This window comes from Hibiscus syriacus, unplaced genomic scaffold, assembly GCF_006381635.1.
Source record: "Hibiscus syriacus cultivar Baekdansim isolate YM2019G1 unplaced genomic scaffold, ASM638163v2 tig00000340_pilon, whole genome shotgun sequence".
Classification (NCBI taxonomy): Eukaryota; Viridiplantae; Streptophyta; class Magnoliopsida; order Malvales; family Malvaceae; genus Hibiscus; species Hibiscus syriacus.
The window spans coordinates 7,634,077-7,646,115 of record NW_024061783.1 but is presented as its reverse complement, the minus strand read 5'-3'; the positions used below and the strand labels follow the sequence as shown (position 1 = coordinate 7,646,115).

Genomic DNA, 12,039 nt, shown 5'->3' with positions numbered 1-12,039 from the left:
AAGTGATTGTTTGAAAAGTCAATGTGACACCTCAGACTCGGATCCGGGTCGGATACGGGTTGGGGGTGTTTCAGGTTAATTCCATGGGAAGGGTCCCGATTTTATAACGTTCTTGTTTCGGTCACTTAATGAAAGTTTCATCTTTCCATTTCAGTTTCTTCTTTTATTTTATGTTTTATTTCAGTCCCTATAATATGATTATTATATTTGTTCATATTTAGACTTCTGACCACTGATTTTATGTAATATTTGATTATAGTCCTTCATATTTACGAATGTTTAAAATCGTGTATTTTATGCTTTGAAGCTTATGTTTTGCCCCTATTCATTTTAGTCATCATCTTTAGTGCTTTAGTGTTTTGGGTTTATTGCACATTAGATCCTCGCTTTTCTGTTTCTATTTTTTAATTTCTTGAAATTATTGTATGAAATATTTGTGTTTCATTTTCATTGGCACTGTATATGTAGTTATATTTGTACATATGTATGTTATGTGGTATTATTATTTATTCATAAATTAATCTGGCTTGTTTAGTTTTTTATTACTTTGTATTCTAATCCATAATGTTTACAGATTATCACTTATGTACCTAATATGTATGTTAATAAGTGTATTTGTTTGAAACAAGTGCCATGATTTAAAGATTTTTGTGGGATAAATTTATTTATTGTATAAATCTCTTTATTTCAATTAATGTGTAAATGTATGCATGTATGTATATTATGTTAAATTTTTAACCTTACATATTTATGTATATATATATGTTGGTTATTATAATATGTTTATTTATTAAATTTTATTAGATATGTTATTCGAATATTTTCAAGAACACCAATTTGTAGAATGAGCGTGGAAAGCACTGCTTGGTGGAAGTAGTGCGATCCGATACGATATTCGAACGAAATGTGAACTTGAAATAAATCTAGTTTATTTTACTAATAAAATCTTTTTTATTCAAATGATCCAAGGCATTTTGTATGTGGTAATTTATTTTACGCAAATGTTGATTTTCCATTTATACTCAATTTGTGTTTTTTTTATCAAAGAGGAGAGGATATTCTTGTACAGATAAAAAATAGACGATATAACTTTTTCGATGGAGGATTGCTAATCTCGATATTTCTTTTCAAACTAATGATTTCCCTAATAATAATAATTCGAAAGAAATTAATTAACTTTAATTATCGATGCGAATTCATGATTTCCACCATTTACAATAATATGTAAGCGACTAAGTACTAATTTTAGACGCTGTAAGATTGTTAATCATTCTCCACGTGTAATCGACTCTCGGACCTGTTAAATTGGATTTTTAGTAAACGCAAACCTATTTTTGTCTTGAAAAAATGATTTTTCTTAAAATTATTTTAAAAAATATTTTTAGGTATTCGACCTACTTAACCCACATGTTGATGGTGACTCCTATTCACTTTAATTGAAATTAATTCATATATCATCAAATTTTCAAAATAAAGTCATAATTGTTTTTTTAAATATAATTGTTATTTCAAAAAATGGTTATGACAATGGCTTTTTAAGGAGGGCATTTACGAAAAATGTTTCATGTTAATTAAATGCCTTGAATTTTCTTGGGAAAAAAAATTGTACCAATCAAAACAGCACATTAAATATGAGCATGGATTCTATTATGATGGTAATGGCAAGGGAATCCTACATTCCCAGAATTAACACCTAACCTAAGTTAAGATATTATGATCAGATAAGCAAGTGCATAATGTGTTTCACCAGCACAAATTTTACAACTCCCATCTACCTGTACTCTAAACCTTCCTGGGGTATTTGAGCTTAGATTGATCTTCAGGATTGTCCATGTCATTACAGCGCTTCATTAAGAAAGAATCGAGAGTTTTCAGCTTCCCCGGGCTTCCTTGTGGGACGGGGTCGAGAGTTTTCTGCTTCATCGGACTTTTAACTTCTTGGCTGCTTGAAACTTCCAAAGTATTCTCATGGCCATCAAGCATCTAATCATAAAAAAAAAAATTCAAGTTCAGTTTACCAACTAAAAGAAATTTAAGATAAAGAGTTCCCCCTAAATCTGAATTAGATTTTGCTTCATATCTGAATGTGTGATAGAGAACCAGAAGCAAAGTACCTGACCCAGATTTTCCAACTTGTGCTGGACAACATCCCTAAAATGTAAAGCAAATTAGATATAGTAATGAATCATCATCAACATATGTGAGATGGCATACTGGAGTGACCAAGATTAACAAACATGATAACGAAACCAAATACCATATGATGTCATCGACCGTGTCATTTGCTAGCAGATAGTATATATTCACTGAAGAGACCTAAGAATATGAAGGCATACATGTCAGAAAACAAAATAAACGGAGAGAACATTGAGCAGTGGGAGAAAATATTTCTGATTACAGAATTAAAAGAAATTCATCTTGTTCCAGAGAAGCCCTAGATACCATAATATGATCACAGGTAAAACTCATCAAGTTCTGTTTTTCAAGATAAGTGCTACTTTCCCTGTAAGATAAGTAGGTAGATAGCTCATAAATATTGATCCCAAACCTAATTCCTTTACTTCAATTTTACCTTTAGCTTAGGAAAAGGTAAAAAACCTAAAGCACCAAGCGGAGCCTAATGAGACTGTCCTTTACAACTTTCTTGCAGAATCCGTTTAGACCTGCATAAATTTTGGAATGAAAATATTGGCTTCATGAAAAATTCATAAACATGAGTAAAGCCTATGTAGTCTGTTATCTCAGTTGGGATGACAGCGTGTCAAATATATATAATTTACGTAATATCCAAATCCGAAACCAAATAATTGCTTTATAGTCCAAATCCGTATATTATCAGCATTAAGTCCAAATATTACTACCTGAATCTGAATCCTAATTAAATAAACCAGATTGTAAACTGAACTTGAATATCTTATGCTATATGAATCCGTTACATACAAAAGTAAAACGTATTCATTACTATATCTAATTTGCTTTACATTTTAGGGGGATTCATATCTAAAATAAAACCTATTCGGGTGGAGTCGGTATATGAATCCGTTACATACAAAAGTAAAACGGATTTGAAGAATGGATATCCAAGAGTAAATATCTATTTGCTACACTTAGTTATTACAATATTTGAATCCAAATTAGCAATATCTGAGAATCAACTAATAGCAGATTGTACATCCGCAAATTCTAAATAAACACTATCCGTTGTCATCCCTAGTTATCTGGGTACTATTTCTGTCTCAATGCCTCTCTTGATCAGCACATCAAGCCATACTGCAACCAAGTAATTCTAGATGCCGGACTCTTCATTTGGTGAAAAACTTAGGTGCTCAGGATCAAACATGAGCTCCCAAGGTGACTCAAGGAGAATGGAAGAACACTATTTCGAAAACTATCTTATTTAAGATTTTATTTGGATATTATGCTATATTTTTTGGTTCGATTTTAATTTTAATATATATATCAAGGATCTTTTAGATTAGATAATTTATTAATGAGCATTTTCCAAGCATTAGAGCTATACGGTTTTATTGGTATTCATTTTATGTTTCTACTACAGTTAAGGGGTTTACATACATATTAGGACTATTAATATTGAGAATTAGGTCGAGTTATTATGTTTTGATTCATGAGAAAGTGATACTTTAAAATATTTGAGAATTTTGAGTGGTTTTGAGAAATTTTGGAGATTTTACTGAGACTTTCAGACTATTTTTAAAGCCTGTTCTAAATCACTTTCGGCTCATGCAATAGTAAATTTTGAAATCAGAGTTCCACTTTTACGAACAAATATAGTGATCGTAAATTCCATAATTTCCAAAATGATATTCATCAGACATAATTTCTCTGGTGATTTACCTGGCCAATCCTATGAGCACGATCTTCTGCTTGAATCAGGTCACCTGGAGTCCATGACAACTCTGCAAAGATAACAGTACTTGCAGCTGTTAAAGTCAACCCGACACCTCCAGCTTTTATAGATAGCTGCCACAGCAAAACAAAAGAAAAATGAAAATCACATTTGTCCATTCCCAATTTACATTGAAAATTAAAGGATAAGAAACATAAAACTTATTGGACAAAAACAGGTGATACCACCGCGGCTTTGATAGCATCCTTCTCTTGAAAATCATTAACCAAAGCTTGCCTCGCAGTTGCAGGGGTAGTACCGTCAATTCGAATGCAACCCACTTTCTTCTTCTGTAAGTTTGGAACATCTTATAAGAACAGGTCAAAACTTCGGAAAAGCTCAGGACAAATTTAAGTTGCCTTACGAGAAGAAACTGATGTATTGCTTCAATCATTGGCTGATGATGTGCAAACATTATAAATTTGCAGTTTGCCTGCAATAATTACTTATAAAAAATAAGTACGCAAGGACCAAAAGTAAAAGAATCCAACACGAGAAAAGAAAACTATAAGGTTTCACGAAAACTGGAGAATCATAGTTGCAAAAATATATTAACACATCGAGGGTTGGATATTTCAGGTGTCAGGAATCACCATTGCTGCCTCTTTCAAGTTTCGAGGTAGTAAAATTCAATATCCAATGCAGATCCTCGTATTAGATTTCCTTATGCTAAATCAGTTGTAGGACGGAATTTCATATCTCCATCGGTATTATTCACAAGCATCAGACGGAGGGCATTACCAGGCAGCTATATCGCCAGAAAATACAAAATAGTACCATAAAATCATAGCCAAAGAAGGAAAGTTGCATTTGGGAACTTAAAGTAGTATTAGTATTAGGTTTCTATTAACATGATGGATTTGAAAGGGAAAAAAATGTAAGAATTAAGCTTATGACTATAATTTGAATTCTCTTTCATCATGGTGAGAATTATTTACACAAAAATGTTCCAGTGTACATTTATAAATGCAGAGGTTTGTAAAGAAAAGTACAAAACGCACCTCAATGATAGTTCCTAGATAATCTAGAACTGCTGGGATCTTGGCTTCAGCAGAAGCAGTGTAAATCTGGAGGACGATGATGGAACGAATAAGGAATTTAGTCAAGCTTCAATTATAAATAAATAATGCCAATACTACAAAATAAATTGCACATACATACTATTTCAACTCAGAGTAAAATGAAAAAAAAATAATAAAGACCTTATTTATGAGATTCTTCTGCACAAGTTTGAGTGATTTAACCTCCTCTTCTGACTTGCACGCATTGATTTTGCCCTTTACAACCTCCAACTAAAAAAACAGTTCAGTTCAGCGGTATTAGGTGGCTCTTTTAGATCCATATCACTCTTTAGAAAACCTTCCGAAAGAACCCAGTAACCCATTGATGGTAATATATCACTTACACATTTCCACCTCAGGATACAGAAGAATTACAAGAAGATTAAAACATAAAAGGTCAAACATGATGGCAAAGTCACTGATCCAAATAAGTATTATAAGCCACTATATGCACATTAACATACAAGCAGAACCTAAATAATATGGGAACCTAAGCTAGTAAGAAATTAGGGGTCTGTACTGAATTATTGATCTATCAGCAAAACACTGAATTACATGATTAGCCAATATTTATAACAAATTAACAATATTAATACCACAAGTATATACAAATTAGTCGAACAAATTTAGTTCAAGATCTAGCTACCATTGCAATTTCAGCATTGATTCAGATCAAATTCAAATTAACAGGCAACTATTACAGATTGAATTTACCTCACGAAACAAACAACGGATCTGTCTCATATCCTTTTCAGTCAATTCTAGGAACACCTGAGAATTTATTTCAAATTAGAAAAAGTCGAATAAAGATAAATCCATAAAAGAAAACACTCATACAACGGTATAATGTGAATGCATACATGTGTATCAATAGTTGCAGAGAGCCAATGAGATATAAAAATTGGATATTATGAACAAGTTGACAAGGAATTCTTCTGGTTGCCAGAGAAAATAAATTCTTAATGTCAAGATTTTATAACTTCCAAAAGAGCAAAAGAAGCAATGTTTAATTGACATCGCTGCCCGTATATCTTGGATGTTTGCAACCAGACTGCAGTTGCATCATTAATCTTTTTTTTTTATAGGAATTGAAGGCCTCATTAAAAACCCCCTTCATGATTAAGGAACTCAGATTGAATTCCTTAATCAGAGGAAGGAGGAAAAGAGTGCCTTATACTTTATTAATAAAAAGATACATAAGATTTACAACATCAAGATAAACCCTTACAAACAATCATAACAACCCATAATAAAAACACCTAAAAACACACTAAAATTAGCCAATACCAAACTTTGCCAACCCATCAGCCTCTATATTGGCTGTCCTAGCCACCCATCTAATAACTCCCTCCACTTCTTTAAGCTTAACCACTATGTCACTGACAGTGGAGGCATAGAAATCAGGACACATAGTTCCATTCTTAACCCATTCCACTACCATTTTACAATTTGATTCAATAATCAATCGACCCTTAATACCTATACTCATTGAATCAAAGAAATATAATCCCTCATAAACAACCTTTAACTCCATCAGAATAGGAGGACCTGAACCAGTAGCCTTCTTAAAAGAACCTAAAAGTATACCTTCATCATCTCTTAGAATACCCGCAATTCCACTGCTCTTCCAATCACAACTGGTAGCTGCATCCACATTCAGTTTGACAAAGCCTTTAGGAGGGGGGACCAAGGGATAGTAGAGACAATCGATTTGTTAAGATGGAAACATGAATTCCCAAGGGAAGGGTCACTGATAAGAGAATCCAAAGAAATCACAGAATCTGCAAACTTAGCTAAGAACCAAGATGCAAGCCTAACTCTGGCTAAAAAAAATAAGTTAGTATGGTCTAACTTCCCTCTTTCGAAGACAATATCATTTCTAACTATCCAAACAGTCCAAATAACAGCAGCGGGAATAAAGTTCCAAATAGCAGAACTGGAATTTAGTTCTTCCCAAGCCAACAGAAAGTTCTGTGCATTTTCTTGAAAAACCGAGCTAATGTTCCAATACTGCACAAGTTTATTCCAAAGAGACCACACGACAGAACAAGAGAAAAATAAGTGAGAAGAGGATTCATAAACCAAATTACATAGAGGACAAGAGAGATCTACAATATCCGTAACCCCTCTTTTAACCAGTTCAGTCCTCACTGGCAGTTTTTGAAGAACCACCTACCACATAAAGAACTCAATTCTTGGTGGCACCAATCCTTTCCACAAAACTTTCTTATAAAAAGAATTCTCCTGGGAACCTGAGGAACAAATCTTCACACATGAATTTACAAAATAAACACCAGCCTCGTTCCCTTTCCAGATCAGAGCATCGCTGTCCTCTTTAGACAGACAAAAATTAGAAATGATAGTCATCAGATTCACCCACTGTTCAAATTCCCAATCTGCCAAGCTCCTCCTCAATTGAATATTCCAAATCCAACCCAAAGAACTAAACTCGCCGAATTCGAATAATTTACCACTCTGATTTGAAGAGAGCAAACAGCCTCGGAAAAGAGACTTTAAGAGGGCAGTCCATTGTCCATTTGTCCTGCCAAAATCGAATAAAATGACCACTACCAACTTGAATTCTACACATACTACGAAATTTTGAGCCAAATGAGTCTTCTTTAAAATGAGTATTAACCACTGAACTCCATATCCAAGAAGATTGAGCTGGTACCTTGCTATTGAACAATAATGTGCAAGGATCTAAATTGTATTTAGAACATATCAACCTTCTCCAAACAACATTCCTTTCATTAGCAAACCTCCAAGACCATTTCCCCAGATGGATTCTGTTCATATTTTTAATATTCAACACTCCCAATCCTCCCTCCTCCTTAGATTTGCACACATTTGGCTAACTAACCCAATGAATTTGGTTTCTCTCCATTCCACCTCCCCATAAGAATTTAGACATAATGGAATTGAGTTTGGAATTAACCGAAGAGGGGATTTTAAAGAGAGACAAGTAGTACGTTGGAAGTGAGCAAAGAATCGATTTAATCAAGACTAACCTCCCTGCCAATGAAAGAGTGGCAGCTTTCCAACTTGCAAACTTCTTGTAAAATTTTGAAACCACCGGATCCCAAAGATAGGAAGAATTCCGTGTTGTACCGAGAGGCAAGCCTAGATATTCAGAAGGAAAATTCCCAACTGCACAACCAATAAACGCCGCCCAATCATCAAACTCCTCTGCAGCCGTTTTAACACCAAATAACCTGCTTTTCTTCAAATTCAATTGAAGATCATACATGACTTCAAACACTCTTAGGACCTTCTTAACATTTAAAATATGTTTCTTCGAATCCCCACAGAAAATAATTAGGTAATCTGCAAATTTAGATAAATTGCAGATAAGATAAATTAATAGCGGTCTCATTTCTTCCAATCTGCAGTCCACAAAACAATCCCTCAGAGACTGCTTTTAAAAGCAGTAAATTTAGAAGTTTCCCAACTAAGTTGAAAAGCAGAGGAGACAGAGAACAACCCTGACGGAGACCCCTTGCCATAGGAAATTCTTGAGAAGGGACCCCATTGACCAAAACTGAAATTGAAGCTGTTGTTACACATTGTCTAATCCAACTCCTCCATTTCCTGCCGAATCCCATTTTCTCCATAACCGTAAATAGAATAGACCAATCCACAGTATCATAGGCCTTTCTAAAGTCCACTTTAAACACACAGCCTTTAAGTCATTTTTTCCTCCAAAAGTCAACTCCCTCATTAGCTATAAGATAGCAATCCAGAATTTGACGTCCTAGAATGAAGGCAAACTGCGTAGGTCTTATCAAATCAGTAATACAATTCCTTAATCTCCTCGAAAGACATTTTGAAAGGATCTTGTACAACCCTCCAACAAGGCTTATAGGTCTAAAATCATGTAATCCACCAATATTAGACACCTTGGGAATAAGAGTAATGAAAGTATGATTTACTCCATGCTCCCAATCTTTCCCTATATAAAAATTATGGAAGAATTCAGAATATCGACCTTAAGAACAGACCAAAATCTCTTGAAAAAGCCCATATTTAAACCATCCGGTCCGGGAGCTTTGTTGCTATCACATGATTGTAAAGTCTCCCAAATTTCTTCCTCCGTAAATTCTTTTTCCAAAAAGATACTTTGCTCCACTGAAATTCTGGAAAAATTCAGCTTCAAATCATCAACTTCCAAGGTAGACGTAGTGATAAAAATTCCAAAAAAAATGGTCCTTGACAGTAGCTTTGATGGCAGCCGGATCTTGAGTAATCTCACCATTGACATTTAGAGCACTCATGAAATTCCTCTTCCTCCCAACTGAAACACATGCGTGAAAAAAACGTGTTTCGTTTTTCTCAGGATTGAAAAAATTCCAGCTCTGTTGTTTTTGCTCTTGCTGTCCTGAACAACATAACAAACTAAATTCTGAAAGTCTTCTTCATCCATCAAATAATTAAAAAGCCTGAATGGTTTTTTACCCCAACTAACTTCCCCATTCTCAAGGAAAATGGAATTGTGATCTGATACAGACTTAGGTAACAAATACTGTGTAGTTTCAGGAAACGCTTCCAGAAAATGGACATCAACTAGGAACCTGTCCAATCTAACAAAGGTGGGTATTTCCTGGTTGTTGCACCATGTGAACCTACTCCATGTAAATGTAAATCAATTAAGCCTGTATGTTGGAGAAAATGACTAAAAATCCTTATTGAATTTATATTTTGGGCTCTCCCAACCTTCTCTTCTTCAGAAAGATACACATTAAAATCACCTCCCACACATAGGATACTCTGTCCACAAATAAAAACAGCTAACTCTTCGAAAAAACTAACTTTTCTTCTTCAACAGGACCATAAACATTAATAAAACCACACCTAAATTGTGAAGGTCGAAATTTCCCAAAAGTAGCAATGAACCTTCTATTAATAACATGATGTTCCACTTCAAACATACACTCATCCCAACAACTCAATAAACCTCCAGAAGAACCCACTGCTTGAGATTCTGCAAACCCTTGGAGGGTACTCAAACCACTTCTCCTCAAAAAATGTCTCTAAATCTTCTCCATTTTCGTTTCTTGCAGCAAAAGTATTATAGGGTGTTTATTTAAAACTAACTTTTGAACAGCTCTGTGTTTTTCCCTTCTTCTTAATCCCCTAACGTTCCATGTAATAATTGCTAATTAACTTTTAATCATAAGTGAATAAATTACCAGAACACCGAAGAAAAACAGAATGTCATGCCCTCCTCAAATCTTCCTCCAACTTTATAATTTTTTCCTAAAAGGTTGAATTCCCATCCTTGAAGGACACCCCCAATAGCTTACTAATTTTCCAAGTAGCTAATGCTTCCTCCAAGAGGACTGAAAATGCTGAAGAAGAAAGTGTTGTAATGCTAACTTGATCCAATGCCTCCCTAGTCAACACTCCATATTAAATTCTGCAACTACATTGACTGGCAGAACTGAAATTTGATCCAAATCCTTCCCCTTGAGCCTTTCTAAAACTTCCTATTCTCCAAAAAATGCAAATGGGTCATTCCCTAACCAATGTCTTCTCTCCCTTGATCTTTTATACACCCTTTTATAACTAGCGGTTCTTCTCCTTTCCAACGGCACTCTTTGAAGTTAAAGATGAATTAGCTCGATAGAGCGATCTTCCCCTAGAAATCCTTTTTGCAGAATGTGCATTAGTTCCAATCCTCTTTAAATCTGCTGTTAACTCCACTCCTCCACTGCATTGGACCGAACTGGAATGAGGCAGACCTCCAATATTATCTTCCTCTAAGTTGGATGATTGAACCAAAAATTGGTTCTGGTCCATTTTCCCAAACCTGTCCAACTTAATAGATGGCCCAGCTGGAATAATTTTTAAAATTGTAGAACCAGGCTGCCTATTTTCTGCTGACTGGGCTACAAACCCATCAGCCGAAAAATTTGAAAAACTGCATCCCAAACCTGCATATTCACCTAAATTGTTTCTCCCAAGATCCTGACAGTCTGACATTTCACAATTAATGCCTTCCCCATCTCTTTTAAGCATTGGGGTTTGAATTTTCCCACCCACTCCAACCAAACCCTCGTAAGCTGCTCCCTGGTCAAACCATGCGTCTATCTGACAGACACCTGTCATCTTCCTGTCCAGTAATCTTCTCACCAATTTGGCTATCGTCGGAACCTCCCGCCGGCGACTTGTGAGGAAAAACTGAGTAATCAAGCACCGAACCCAGCTTAATCTTTACTGTATAAGATCTTCCATAAGAACCAAGTGTTATCATCTCAGGGACATCATAAGGGCTCGCCACACTGATCAGAATCTTCACCATCGAGAGGTCTGCTCTATTCTTTGAATCTTCATGGATGTCTTCCACCATTCCCCACCTCCCTGCTAATCGTTCCAAGGAGTTTTGCAAACATAATAATGGAACCCCAAATAGCTCTACAAGGCAAAAAACCATTGGATTACCATCATTATTTAGTAAAGGTGCCAACCTATCAAACCATAAAAATAATTCATCTTTTTTCATCAACCATGCATTCATCATTTCTTCATTCGACTTAAAAGTTACAATACATGAATTCCAAACATAACCCCATCTGGCAATCTGAACTTCAAAACCTTCATTAGCTAGAGCCTTTTGGACTAATTCTAGCTCAAAAGAATGTTTAATGATCCCCGTTAATGACCTCTTCACCCAGCTGGAACTCTCTGAGGGAATGTGCATTTCCCAAATGTTTTTCATTCCTTTCCTCCTGTTGAAGCCTTCATTTTCCATTTCCCTTTGGTCCGATACATTACTCTTCAATCTATTAGACAATAAGGCATCCTTGTAAGGTCTTTCATCCCTAAAGCTCCTATTAATAACAACTTTCTGTTTTGACCTTGATGTATCAACTGAGATCAGCTTTGGAGTCATCGCCAATGAACTATTCTGCCCTACTGACCTCACCCGAGCTTCCTTGTCCTTTGCAGCACCAACTGTAATTCTCCAACCATCAATCAGGGAGTATATAGCCCTTTTTACACTTTCCTCATTACCAAAATGAACAAAGGCGAATGTGGAGAATTTGTATTTCGGATTCCTTGTTTCTCTAG

The 12,039-nt window shown here is 35.2% G+C and overlaps 1 pseudogene; it reads right to left on the bottom strand.

Moving 5' to 3' along the window:
* Nucleotides 1–1,625: 1,625 nt before the first annotated feature.
* The window catches only part of LOC120203782, a 43,097-nt pseudogene continuing 32,683 nt past the window's right edge, over nucleotides 1,626–12,039 (bottom strand).